Here is a 14,280-nt window from a genome sequence, read left to right as displayed (position 1 = left end):
TTCCTTTCCTTTTTTTAAGGGAAAAAAATCCCTAAACACCAAGATGAAATGTTTTATGTCTGTACTGTCTGCAGTAGGAAGCTGTGGAATTAAGGAGAGCTATAAAATATAAAGACTCTAGACCTGCATATGATTATCCATATTAAATCGAAGTAAATTTACTTTATATTGCTCACTGTGAGTTTTTCACTTGCAAAACAAGATTTTTTTCCTCCTTGGTCTTTTCAGTTTTCACAAACCCAAAAGCCTAGGAAGATATGGGAACTCAAGGTGAGTTTTGGTTGCTTTTATGCTTTTAAAATGTTAAATTAAACTTTATTAAAGGTAATTAACCCAAAATAATCAAACTAGATTGGCTTTTTCTAGTCATTATCTGTCAGTTGAAGAAAAAAGGCAAAATTCAAAATATCTGGATATAGTGGATGAAATCATTTTTGGGTGAGAAGTTACAAAGAACAGGTTTTCATAAAAGACTGTGGTTTGGTTGTTGAACAGAGAAAAAAGCATGTATATATATACACACACATATATAATATATGTAATATACTTACATATATATTATATATGTGTTTGTGCTTATATAAATATATATAATCTTCTCTCCCATCCATGGAAACCAGGATTAGACATTGATACTTTATATCCCACAGTTGCAGACATTTTTCAGGAACTCCTATCAGCCACCTCAGTATCTTTCTTTTTCCTTCAAACTCTTACCTAACCAATTGCCAAGGAGTCACCATTTCATTTAGCTTTTTATTGTCTATTTCTATCTTCCTAGTTTAGGATCTAATTATTGCTCCATTCAGACCGGTGCACAGTATTTCTGATTCTCAGATTTCTCCAACCAATATATGCTTTTTATTAGTGCAAAATTAATCTTCATTTAATCATCTGGTTTTCACCATGCCCTTCTCTGACTCATAAAATTCCAATGGTCCACAGACTCCATTACATTTAGTTCAGCTCCTTGGTTTGTCCTTGAAGTCCTTCATAACCGGGACCTAAGCCAGTCCATCCCAATTTATCTCCCATGATCCCCTGTGAACCCTCACTTCTAGCCACACTTGCCCTTTTACTGTTCTCAGAATACTGTCTCCTCTGCTTCTGCTGTTTCTTCCACCTAGAACCCAAGCACCAATTTGTTGCCTATTGGAATCCCATCTTTTTCTCAGAACCCAAACCAAATGCCATTCTTTTCGTGAAGTCTTCCCTTCTCATGTCGAAAGAAAGTGATGCCTTCCCTCTGAACTCTGAAGAATTGGGCTTCTCCTTCTCCTGCACATAACTGATACTTGAGACGTTTTGTACGTTAACAAATTCTTGGATATAACCCCTTAGCTCCCACATTTTTTCCAGGAGCTGTTCTTCATCCATTTTGACATTCTCATGGAAACTAGTCCTCTGTGTTTTACACAGTAAATATTTATTGATGGAGTATATTTCGTTTATTCACTTTCCATAGTTTATTGAAAAATGTGTTGAGCTAGTTTAATCAAATTTTCAGTAGAGAAGAAATGTCACAGATTATTAGACAAGTACAACAAATTGAGAAAGCATTTATTGTTCCAGGCAAGCCCTAGGTGTTGGGAGAGAAGAGGCTCTGACAAATGAACTCCAGGCCACCAGAGGCACTGAGTCAGGGAACCAAAGCGTAGGGAATGCCTGCCGGTATGCAACCCTTACACCAGCTGAAGACCAGGCCCCTGCACTCTCAGAGCCACAAGGAAAAGGAGAGTAAAACGTAGCCTTCATGACTCCTTTGAACCTGACAATACCTCATTAGATACAGAACACAAATATTCTTAATAGTCCCTTATTTTCCTGACTATTTTTTCTCTCCCATCTTTCTGATGTCAATCAAACTCTCCTTTCTTTCTACTAATCTGCTGTTTCTCTCTGGAAGCTTTTGGAATTTACTTTTTGTCTTTGATGCTCTTAAACATTCCTATCATATGTCCAGGTGTAGGGATTTTCCCCACTATCTTTCTTGTTTGGTAATATATGAGTCTTTTCAATCAGATGTGTTTCATCTCTGTTCCTTGTAAATTCTCAGATATTTCATTAAATATTTCCTTTCTCATTTATTTTTACCTCTCCTTTTGAGACTTCTGTTATCCATATCTTGATATTTCTTCTTCTAACCTCTATATCTTGTATATTTTCTTTTATACCTTCCCTTTGCCTTCTAAGAGAAACTCTTGACCTGTCCCTCCAACTCATTAATTTATTTTTGAGATATATCTGCCTTTTTACATATCTATGGAGTTCTTTCTTTTGTCTGCCATGTTTTCCCCAGATTTTGAGTTGATTCCTCTTTACAACTTGTAGTTGTTTCACGTTATCACTATCCCGACTTACCTATCTGAGGATGTTTATTATACTTATTTTAAATTCCTATTCTTTTTGGCCCACTAATTCTACTTCATATGTGAAAAATATAGTTTCAGTTTTTGGTCTTTCAGTAGTGCTTGTGCACCTCAAAGAGTTCATTATTATCCAGGAGAATAATGGCTACCTGTGGCTTTCCACTCTCCCACCCAGCCAGACCTCTGCAACATCCTGATGTCACCCTATAGTTCCAGCTGGCACTGGGCAGGATTGGTCTTAATGTTTTTCTGCCTCATGGTTGTTTTGGAATGGGTAAGAGGCGTATCTAAGAATCTCACCCCCAATCCATTACTTCACTATTACACAAATTTTTGTTACTCTGGGCTGCTCATCTGTACTTTCCCCATGCACAAACCCCATGATCCAAACACTGTCTGCCCTTCCAGGGATTTCTCATAGTTTTTTCTCAGATCTGTTACCCTCTCTCCTCCTTCTATGGTGTCTCCAGGGAGCGGTTCAAGGGTATCAAGCCAAAAGATGTGTTCATTAGTCTCTCTTAGATGTTTTCATATAATTTCCCATTAAAAAAAAAAATGAACTCATTTATTTATGTCCATTTGCCAAATGAGCTATTTTAGGTAGAAATGTTTCTTTGCTTTTGGCTTGATATTCAAGGTTTGGTCTTGGCTGATGTGTTCTTGGCTGACAATATAAACAGCAGATCCAACTTAAAGGGGACATGCTTGAAGCTTAGGCTACTAAAAAGCCTTAGTTGGTATATAAGTCAGGATTCAACAGAGAAGCAGAACCACTAGGATAGACAGATAGACATAGATATATATAATGAGTATACAAATTATAAGGTCCTATATATATGTATGCACTATAAATATATGTTTATAATATGTTATACATATATATATGTGTGTGTGTGTGTGTGTGTATGTATATCTCCCAATGAGATAGAGAGAGAGAGAAAGAAATTTGTTATGGGGACTTTTTCCTACACAGTTATGAGAGCAAGCTAAACACTCCCTGCATGGCTGTTTTCTTTACATTTTATGCTAGAGCTTGAAGTTCTAGGGTCAGGGCACTAAGAGGAGAAGATAGACATAAAGTATAAGAGAACAAGAACAAGCTAGAACCCATCAACATGAGTTGGAACCCACGTCAGTTCTTTGCATGAGAACCCATGTCAGTTCTTAATGCCTACAAACTTGATGATAATCATGTCTTGTAGAAGGTAGTTCCCCTCAGTAGCAAACTTAACACCTGGCTCAGGAGTTGGAGAAGCTGAAAGAGAATCCAGAGGAAGATAGAAGAGTAACAGGCCCAGCTGCTGTCCCACACTAATGAAGTAAATCAATGCATAAGTGACAAGGCACATGAGCTGCAAAATTGCCTGGTGACCCTGCCCTGATCTTTTGAGAACATAAAACAATATAACCACTGCTTCACTCCCGTCCTCCAATTGTCATGGGAAAACTATCTCTTGTGGCCCACGTTAAGCCATAATACACAGGGAAGGGAATTCTGGGAGGTGCAGTTTGACCTAGCCAACTCTCTTTGGCTACTCATTCTCTCATTGTATTCCACCTGTCAGCTCTATTAAATTAAATGTTAGAATGTCTTTCCTATGCCAAGGAAAATGCTAAAGTGTTCTGACCTCTTCTCAGAATTTCTGCCTTACATTGACTTCTCAAGATTTCAAAAGTCAATTTCAACCAATTGAAACATATAATGTATCAACCATGGTCCTAGCAGAAAACTGATGGCACCCTCAAATTAGGTAGATTTGAAGACAATTTACAAAGGGACTATTTAAAAAGTAGAGGGCAGCGTGTAAGGAGGCCACACAGAGTGGCAAGTAATGGTAGTGCACTTGCCAGACCCTGGCCCAAAGGGATAGGAGAGGTCAGTTACTGGGACCCTGATGGAGAGAGTCACGTGGAGAGAGCCACCTTGAGAAAACCAGGGACCTTCCATAGAGGGACACAGCCAGTCCAAGTTATCCCTACAAATTGACGAGCCAGAGAAACAAATATTTTGACCTCTCTCTCCTCTTTTCCTCTGCTCTACCTCCGGAATTCCCATTGACCAGACACAACAAAAGGCACAGAGCGAAAGAGCGTGTTCTCACTCCCCCAGGGCAGAGAGTAGGGTGGAAAGGAGTCAAAAATATATGAGAAGGAACAAATGAACAAGATTCAGCAAAATCATCATCATCATCATCCACACAGAAATTGTAAAGACCTGGAAGTTACTTGGGCCATCACTGTTATTTCAGAGGTGAAGAAGGCAATTTAGTAGTTGTGATTTATCAGGATTTGAGATCCCTTGAGGTCAGGAATATCTTGCTCCTGACCTACCCCTAATACCTAGCACAATGCCTGGCTCATAATAGGTGCTCAAAAAATGTTAATTCAACTGATTTGGTTGAATCAAATTGGATTAAACAAGACAGAGCCACAATTTAAACACTTGCATCCTGAATGCCAATTGTATACCACCATTCCCAGATATAGTTTTAATTTTCACATTTCAGAAATGTTAGAAATCAAATGATTTAACTTCCTTTTTCCACTCCCACTCCTACCAAAAGCGATAAAATTCAGAAAGCCAGAAAGAAGGAAATGAAACGGCCTATGTGATTTACCCAAAGTGTAATTAGCCTCCTATTAGATCCGAACAGGCTGTAGTACTCTTACTCCTGTTGAACCTGTTAGCACTGAGCGCATCGAGTGCTTTCTCAGGCCTTCACAATTGCACAACAGCCAGGCAAGTGTTGAAGCCTTCTTATATTTAGGAAATGACTCCATATTTCTAATACTAGTTTTTCTTTTAAACTCTTTGTAAATGATTTATTGTAGTAGCAAATCAGATCATGATAAGATAAAGCTTTTTAGAGGTCATTAAAGAGTTTTAGGGAAGTCCCTCCAAAGATGCTGGTCTTACATTGTCTGAGTGATAAGGCAACTTAACAATTTATGTCAAAGTTTGCAAAATGTGTTTGTCTGATAAACAGTTTGCTCTGTGGGCATCAATCATACTTGCTCTCCGTGGTGTGTTGTATTTTTCATGAAGTGAACTTTAGTGACTTTGCCCATCTACAGGTTTCTGAGATTGTGGCATGCTAAAGAGACTTTCCCATCTCCCCCTGCGAGGTTGCATTTCAAATCTCGTTAATAGAGCCACCATAAAGCAGGTTGCCAACATAGATGACTTCCGCAGGATTGGTAAGGAAGGAAAGTCAGAGCAAGCTGGTGTCATTGGGAAGGGAAGATTCAAACAGCCCTTGGATCAGGGAAAATAGGTATTCTAGGACAAAAGATTAAGTATGCATGAGAATGCACACATACCTGCACAACATTTCTAGGTGGTATAAGGATAAAATGGATATGGTAACATTCTGTAAGACTGTAAATACTCACAAATGTGAGGGATTACATTGTGAGGCATTCTTTATAGAAGATAGAGAGCTGATTCCTAGTTTCAGCTCTGGTCCATGCTCTGTGTCCTCATCTGGAAAATCGGGATAATAATACCTGCACCATCCACTTGGTAAGACCTTTCAGAGATCAGACACAAGGATGCACAGGAGCCCCCTTTGCAAACGAAATCGCTATGCAAATATAGGCCATCCCAGTAAACGTTGGCTCAGGAGAGAGACCATATATATTGATTGTTCTTCCATAATTTAAAAAATAAAGTAGAATAAAACACCCAAGACCGCAGGACAACTTGGTTCACATACAATCAGCCTTCTCAAGTCTTAACCATTTTAGAAGCATTTGCAACTGCTTATAAATCACTTCTCAAAATTGCCCTGAGCTGAAATGATATTTCTGAGCGCATGTTAAAAGCCTATAAGTGCTTCTGTGCTTGAACAAAGTGAGATCAGGTTACGTTAATAGAAGTATTAATTAATTTGCTCTAATTTTATTCAGCAGAATTAGCTTTGTTGAAAAGTCTTTGCCATTCTCGAGCACCCTAAAGTGCGTGAGGCTTTCGAGATGGGGGCTCCAGCTGCAGCGCCTACCAGTGAGTAGGAGAGTGCAGAAGATTATTCTCTAATTTGGAAACCTGAGACGTTACTGGGAAGTGCTGTGGGGTGTGTTATAATGAAAATACCAATCCACATTAGCCATGGTTGCCATAAGCAAAAATCTTAATATCTTGGCCAAACCTACTTAAGGTTCATGTAATAAACCCGCATTCCTAATTTTATTAGTGATGTGCCAAGTTAAGCACTTTGCTGGCCTTTGGACAGATTTATAGCTTGACTGTGCTGAATTAGTGGTGACTGACAAGAGGACATTGTTTTATAGGATGCTATTTAGATAAAAACCTGCAGGGTGTTTCTGTAATGTTGTCACTTCAAGTCCAAACAGGAAAAAAGAAATGTGTATTAAGGAGGACTCTTCATTAGCTTTTATGAGTTTAATCTAGTGCAGTCAAACACTTCCTTATAAGGCAAGACGTTTTAATGTACAGAGACAACCTTATCTCTGTTCCAGGTTTCAGAATAAAACAATCTCTTAGGCTTAGTACAGCATCAAAAAAGGAAGTTCGATGAGTTAATAGTTGTTAAGCACTTCGAACAGTGCCTGGCACATAGCAAGCATTCTCTGTGTTTGTTAAGTAAGCTAAATAAATAAAATTGAAATCCATTTTTCTCATTCCACGGTATATATCTACATGTTTACCAAAAAAATAAATCACATTTAGCCACTCTTCCTCTCATTACCAACATTTCCTTGCTAGTGAGGTTTTCCAAATGGTTAGTCACCATTTCTCCCCATGTTATTAAAATTCAGATACCTCTTGTTACAAGAAGGAAGATCAGAACATTCTACTTATTCACAGACATCAGTGTTAACATTCCCGCTGGGTTTTCAGACCGAAAGCAATCTGCCTGTAAGTTATGGAAGGTCGTATGGGCTTCAGATGGTTTGGGTGAAGTGTTGGACCTCACTGTACCTCCCTGTTAACAGCTGAATGATTTCGTGAACACAGACCCTGGCAGCCCTCTTGGTTTGGTTACTGGGGGAACAAGTCTTCTTTAGAAACTAAAGCCAAGGCCTATAAATGTGTTTTCTCCATGACCTAAACAGGTCATTGGCCTGAACGTCAAATTCATTAATCCAAATCCTGACCTCTCTCTCTTCTCTCATTAGAAAAAATAGAAAAAGGCTTCTGAACTCACTCTTCAAAGGTAAAGAAAATTGTACCCAAAGCTGACTTTATGTAGTCTCGGTACAAGACTGGACTTGAAACCCAAACCTCCAAAATGAGAGATCTTAAAGGGTATCTTAGAATCTGTGTTAAACTCTTTAAAAACAAGCCAAACAACAGGAACCAGCCAATAATTGTGATAGTGTTCTCACGTTTAGCAAAACTATGTTCCTCTTACCTACATACCATTAGCAGAGGTATGCAACAAGCAGATTCCAACACACTAAGAGGTAAATTCCAAAACGTCCCTTCCGTTTCACCTGAGCGTTCTTACAGACACTTTGGATCCAGGAAGGAATTTACTAGGAGGACTGTAACATCTTTCACCAGCATTTTCATGTTTTATGTGAGGAGTTAAAATATCCAAAAAGTATTCAGTATTTCTCCCAGCTCTTTTCTAACTGTACATTGTTATCTTAACTTACCCCAGCCTAAACCCAGCAGTTAAACAACTCGTGCAAGGTCACTAGGAAATGAGTGGTCCTGATGACCCCAACCTCTGCCTTTTATGGGGTTCATTTCCACAATACACGGCCGCTCCCCTGTGGACTCTCAGCGACTTTGGTAATCCAGGTGCAAGGAATACAAGTTAGACATCAGCTGTTCCAACTCTCGCTCCTAATATTCCTAATGGTTTGGGTCAAATGTCTGGTTAGAAAGTGCAGAGTCTCTGGATCTGCATCCCGCCTCTTCCAGAACTGGCGGTAGGACCACTCGGAGGCTCACTTTCCTCATCTGTACAATAGAGATAATAATATTATCTCCCTCATTGGGTTACTTTGAGGATTGCATAGAAAAATAACTATAAAGTTCTTAAAACACTGCCTGGTACATAGCAAGTGTCCAATAAGTGCTAGTTTAAACATTATTATTACTATTACTACTATTATTGTCATGAATCTCTTTCTTTGAAATGAAGAAAACTTCAAGTTATACCAGGCCTGACTCCTGCTCTATTTTATCTGCTTGGTTACCTTCTAGGCATGACAAGGGTGAGCTTAGCATGTGCCAACACGGGTACTGAGGATAAAGTCCTGAAAACTGTCACTGTATCTGATATTCCAAGTCTGGATCTCTGCCTCTGTAACTGATCGTCTGCTCAGTACTCGGATTTAAACATATGTGTTTGCGTATATATGTGTGCACATATGCATACACGTGTATCCATGTACGTGAAAACGTGTGCCTGTATATGTTTCCTATGGTAGAGTTAAGTGATGAAAATAAATGTGAATTGTAACCTGACACTGAAACATTGCCTCACAGGCAAGCTATACTATAACCCCTGTTAAGACTGCTTTTCTTTCACAACTTTTTTGTTTTCTGTGTGTTCATGTACTTTGACTCCCAGGAGAGAGTTATCTATTTGAATTCTTGTTTGAAAACTAGCTCCTACCACAACACACTGATGTTGTGGCTTCTCTTTTGTTTTCTTTTCTCTCCTCCTCTCCTCTCCTCTCCTCTCTTTCCCCTTCTCTCCCCTCCCCTCCTCTCCTCTGGTCCCCTCTCCTCTTCTCTTCTCTCCTCAAGTCTCAGATGGCAGATGAGCCTTCCTCTCCCCTTGTCTGCCCCATTAACTGTGCTACTTGCTTTCTGGGGCCTGGAAAAAGTCACATGGCTGAGATGCCACCTCTAATCCCATTTTCCATTTGTATACTGGATTTTGTTAACCACTTTTTAAATAGAAATACAGCATGATTCTAATGTACTAAGGAGTTCCACGGATAAGCATATAATTTCAAAATGATACTGATTTTGTTTATATGCAGCATAATCTTTTACAGTCCTTAGTCTTTATTTGAAGTATTGCAAAGTGGATTTTTATGAAAGGTATTATAAAGGACTCCTTGTTTCTTCATAACAGATCCGAACGTTAACTGATCAGAGTTCAGATAAATAGTCTTTACTCTCCATTAAAATATTAAAAAGCCTTTGGTAAGAAACTGGCATAAAGATCCTTCATTCTTGTTTAATGAACACTTGTTGGCAAGTATAACACTTTAATAGCTTTGCAGAATGAATTTTGTGTGCACATCCTCCATTTCCCTGTCAGACACTTGTCCAGGTGCTGGGAATTTATTGGAGGAAGCATATTTTTACTCATTAGTTTTGTATTTGATTACAGAACAGTAAAATATGAACCACCAGGTCCCCGAGGCATAGCTGTGTACATTGAGATTAGTAATTGCATGTCATCGTGTTTTCCATTGGAATTTATATGGACAGATAGGGTAGGTGCTTCTTAAGTAGGTTTAAAAGCAAAGCAAATTTGTATTTAATCTTTTTTGCATCTATGGTTTCCCTAATGGAGAAAAGGTTAGGCTATATCATATATTTTAAACACAGTTTTAATTTATTTTTTTCTCTTTTCCATTTTTTTTTCCTTAACAGTTGAAACATATCAGATTTTCATGCTAACCACTAAAAAAAATCAGTGCCTATAAGGACAATATGATATAATACCTGTCAACAGAGACCAGTTTTGCCCACATTCCAGCAAGCCCAATGAGGAAGGATGATTATAGGTGTAGACAAGCTTTGCCATTCAAACAAGGAGCTTAAACACGAAACAGAAATTACAGATTCATCTCCAAGATACATCTTTTTTCTAAACTACAAAGTTGTTATATATATATATGTATATATATATATGAAGATTGTAGTTTTCCCCTCAAAGAAGTTATGTGTTTGGAAGCCAAGGTTGTAATTCTTTTTTAGTTATGCTTACAAAGAGAAATCATCATTTTGTTGTTTTGCAGTACGATAATAATCATAAAAGAGGTACGTTAACTAAGTGATTTTGCTTTAGATTGTGGCTCCAGTTAAGCAGTGCCAATCACGGTGTGCTCTTTTCCATAAAGACACTAATAAATGCAATTTCCAAAACAGAATCTAATGAGGTACTTAATGGTCACAAAACTGGCACATTTGATAATTAATGTTCCTTACTGATGTTTTGCTGATGCAGCATAGTGATAAACAGGGGCGCAAGTTAACTAAACATATTTTTGAACCACTAGTTAAAACAAGAGCAGAAAAAGGACTTTATTAACGTCATTTACTATAGCATGAATGAACACTTGATGGCACCTTTCTAGGATCAGCTAGAGAACCCGAGAGAGGCAAACAGTGTCCATTCTGCGAAACAGAAGCCCCTTTTCACACAGAGGAGGATGAGAGGGTTTCTGTGACTTATCTGCTTATACTATCTCCCGCTGACAAAAACTAAGATACTTCACTTCCAAGATTCTCAGTTTCCAAAAAATAAATACAATTTTTGGGGCACTTACTATATGCCAGGCACTTAATTATACATTTCCTCATTGCTTCCCCATAACAATTCTGCATACAAATTTTATTATACAGATAACTGTCCTCATTTTAAAGATTAGTTTGCTGAGGCTTGGGAAAATTAAGGGCTTCACACAGCTTATTAGTAGGAGACGCCATTTATAAGAAAGGCAGTGCAGTCTTATGGAGCACATGAAAACTGAGCTTGAATTCACAGGCTACTATTTATTTTGCAGCTATGTGAGAAACACTCTCTTTTGGCCTCTGTTTCCTCATCTATAAACTGTACTTTTATTAAAGATTTTCATAGGGGCCGGCCTGGTGGCACAGTGGCTAAGTTCACATGTTCTGCTTTGGTGGCCCAGGGTTTCCTGCTTCGGATCCCGGGTGCGGACCTATGCACGCGTGTTGAGCCATGCTGTGGCAGGCCTCCCACATATAAAGTAGAGGAAGATGGGCACGGATGTTAGCTCAGGGCCAGTCTTCCTCAGCAAAAAGAGGAGGATTGGTGGCAGATGTTAGCTCAGGGCTAATCTTCCAAAAAAAAAAAAAGGAAAGAAAGAAAAGAAAAGGACATTAAAGGACTAGTCAACCTCATGACTCCAAACCCAGCTTTCTTCTACAACCATTTGTAATAAGGTTGGATGAAATTCTGTTGCACAAAATGCATGCAGAAATTGATTTTTCTTTATCCCCAGTTACTAGTTATGGAATCTGATTTGGGGTGTGTTGGCGTGTGCAATTCTTGACATTCTATGGAGTGGTTGACTTGAGACCCCTTTTTAATGGAGAACAATCTAGATTAAAATTAAAATGTAGAAATGTTTGGGAAAAAAAGTATGATCCAAAATCTTTAGTAGACATTACTCTTTTGAAAAGAGGAAAGATTACATACTGTAGTTAAAAAACTACCTCTTCTGGTTTTTTCTTAAAATGCATCAATGTTTTATGGCAGATGGATTGTGTTTATTTTTTATTGTTGTTGTTTGTAAATTCCCATTGACTTCAAAAGGGGCATGCCTACTAAGAATAGTGTGCATTTCACAGCTGAGATTTAAGGGATTTGAGGGACTCAGAAAAGCTGAGAAATAATTGAAGACTCACAGGGGAGGCATAGAAGGGATCAGAACGGCAAAAGGGAGGCTCAAGGAGGATTGTAGGGGCTCCAAAGGAGCTGTGAGTGGATCAGTATAACAAGCAGAAGTCAAAGGAGCTCCTAATGATGGAAGAACAATGACAGAGAACTGGAATGTCATAGGGGACAACAAGAAAGAGGATGCAAGTGTGGGCTAATCATCTCCAGAAGACTACATTCATCCTGGGCAAACTCACCCATCCCCGTGACTAGATTAGATTCAGGCTACACGGTGATAACTCGCTCCCTAGAGCCAGACCATAAATCCAGCTGCCCACAGAACATCTCCACTGGAGCGACCAATAGATACTTCACACTCAGCATGCCCCAGACTCAACTTATCATCTCTCTTCCCTCACCCATAACTTAGGTGTTAGAATAGCTCAGAGAATCTCTCTAACTTGTACCCTCCGTTTAGAATCTTCTGGTTCTGCAATTATAGTCTTGTACTTGACTTCTCTCTCTGCTTAGCTGCTTTAGATTGATGCTTTGGTTTCAGAGCCTGCCTGGCCTTCAGTTTCCAGTATCTGGCTTTCTGCTTGTCTAAGAGAGGAATTTAAGCCTTAATCTAATCTAGAAATTGGGACTTGTTGCAGATTTCTCCCTCCTCCTTACCTTTGAAGCCACCAGGTCTAATCAATTCTATCTCAAAAAGACTTGTCCCATTCCTTTATATCCCCCTTCCCTTTTTTCCCCACTGCAACTTACTTGAGTTCGTTGTTTCATCAGTCCTTGCCCGGAACATCGCAATCATCTCCTACCTGGATTCCCTGTCTGCACTCTCAGTCCCCACCTCCCACTCTATTTATCTACATCACGGTTCTAAAATTTCTATGGAAATATATCAAATTAATTAATCCAACTAAAATCTTTCTGCGTCTCCCTATTTCCTTTAAGACAAAGTCCCACCTCTTATTATGGCAAATAAATTCCTTCTGAGTCCACCTCCTTACTTCTCCAACATTGTTTTCTGCCATTCCTCATCTCATATGTCAACCTCCTACCACACTAAACTACTTACAGCTTAATGCCACATCATGCTTCCATACCTTTTCTATTCCCTCTATTTTAAATGCCTTTCTCTCCGTCCCCTCCCCTCCCACTGTCAACCTGATGAACAATTCTTATTCTTTAAGACTCAGCTCAAATGTCATCCAATCGAGGAGGCCTTCCAAGGGACTTTTCCATTCAATCTCTACAGTCATGGCTAGACATACCCAAATTATATTACCATGGCCAAGCCTTGCAAGACTTCCCATTGAATGGGAACAGTTTGGAGGTAGAGCCATACCTAACTGAAGATGCTGGAAGGAAGTCTGGTTCAATACATCAAGCATGGACTCTTTGGGATAGATCAGTGTGCTGCAGATAGTTCAGATCTGAAGAGAGTCAAGTGAAGGTCATGGGTTTCCTAATAGGGAAATGAAGCTTGACAAGGGAAATCCAACAGCAGTCGATTAACTTGAGTAGGCAGATGGTTACTTGACATGTGAGAATTTTGTTAGAGAGCACAGAACTGCAATCCCTATGCTTAGGGATAGCTGGATAGCTTAATAAAATGGGATTTCAGGCTCAGTAAACAACACAGATAATCAGGAATCAGGACAGGGGTGAAAAGAGGGAACCAGGTGTATAAATAGACAAAAAGCCAGTTGTAAGATATGGGGACATCCATCACAGAGTCCATGCAGCAGAAGGGACCTTGACGCTGTGCCCTAGAACATTGTGCGAGAATACCTCCACATTGTGGCCTAAGGCCTCACCTTAGGGACCAATGGGGCTGCACCCCAATGAGGAAAGTGTGGCCACAGTCTTGCTACAAGGGGACTGTGGAACCAGAGCCAGGCAGGGCCTGACACCCACACATTCCAACTGATATTAATTCTGTCAGGGTGGCAATTTTTCTTGACATTTGGCCTAGTTTTTTTCTTTACTTAATTTTATTCAATGCAATTTGAAGAGCAATTATGATACCATTATGCCTTGCTTCTGCTACACTTTTTCTTACTCTTCTCTAGAAAATCTCTCTCCTTGATATTTGCATACTGCCAGTGTTTGTAAATGGTCAACACATCACTGTTAATTGTTGCTTAGTCAGCCCTCTTTCCAGTTTACCTCTTTAACCTCTGTCTGTATTCCAGGCTGTTTGTTACATAAGCATTTCCCTAGCTCAGACTCACTCTCATCTTTCCGACACAGAAATACCCTCCTTCAAACGGGGAACCGGGAGACAGCTCCCTCAGGGCTGTGTACATCACTGTTGACCAACATGGGGCAAACAGCTGCAG

Source organism: Equus asinus, chromosome 16, assembly GCF_041296235.1.
Source record: "Equus asinus isolate D_3611 breed Donkey chromosome 16, EquAss-T2T_v2, whole genome shotgun sequence".
In the NCBI taxonomy this organism is placed as follows: Eukaryota; Metazoa; Chordata; class Mammalia; order Perissodactyla; family Equidae; genus Equus; species Equus asinus.
The sequence above is the reverse complement of the archived record's forward strand: the minus strand, read 5'-3'. Positions refer to the sequence as shown.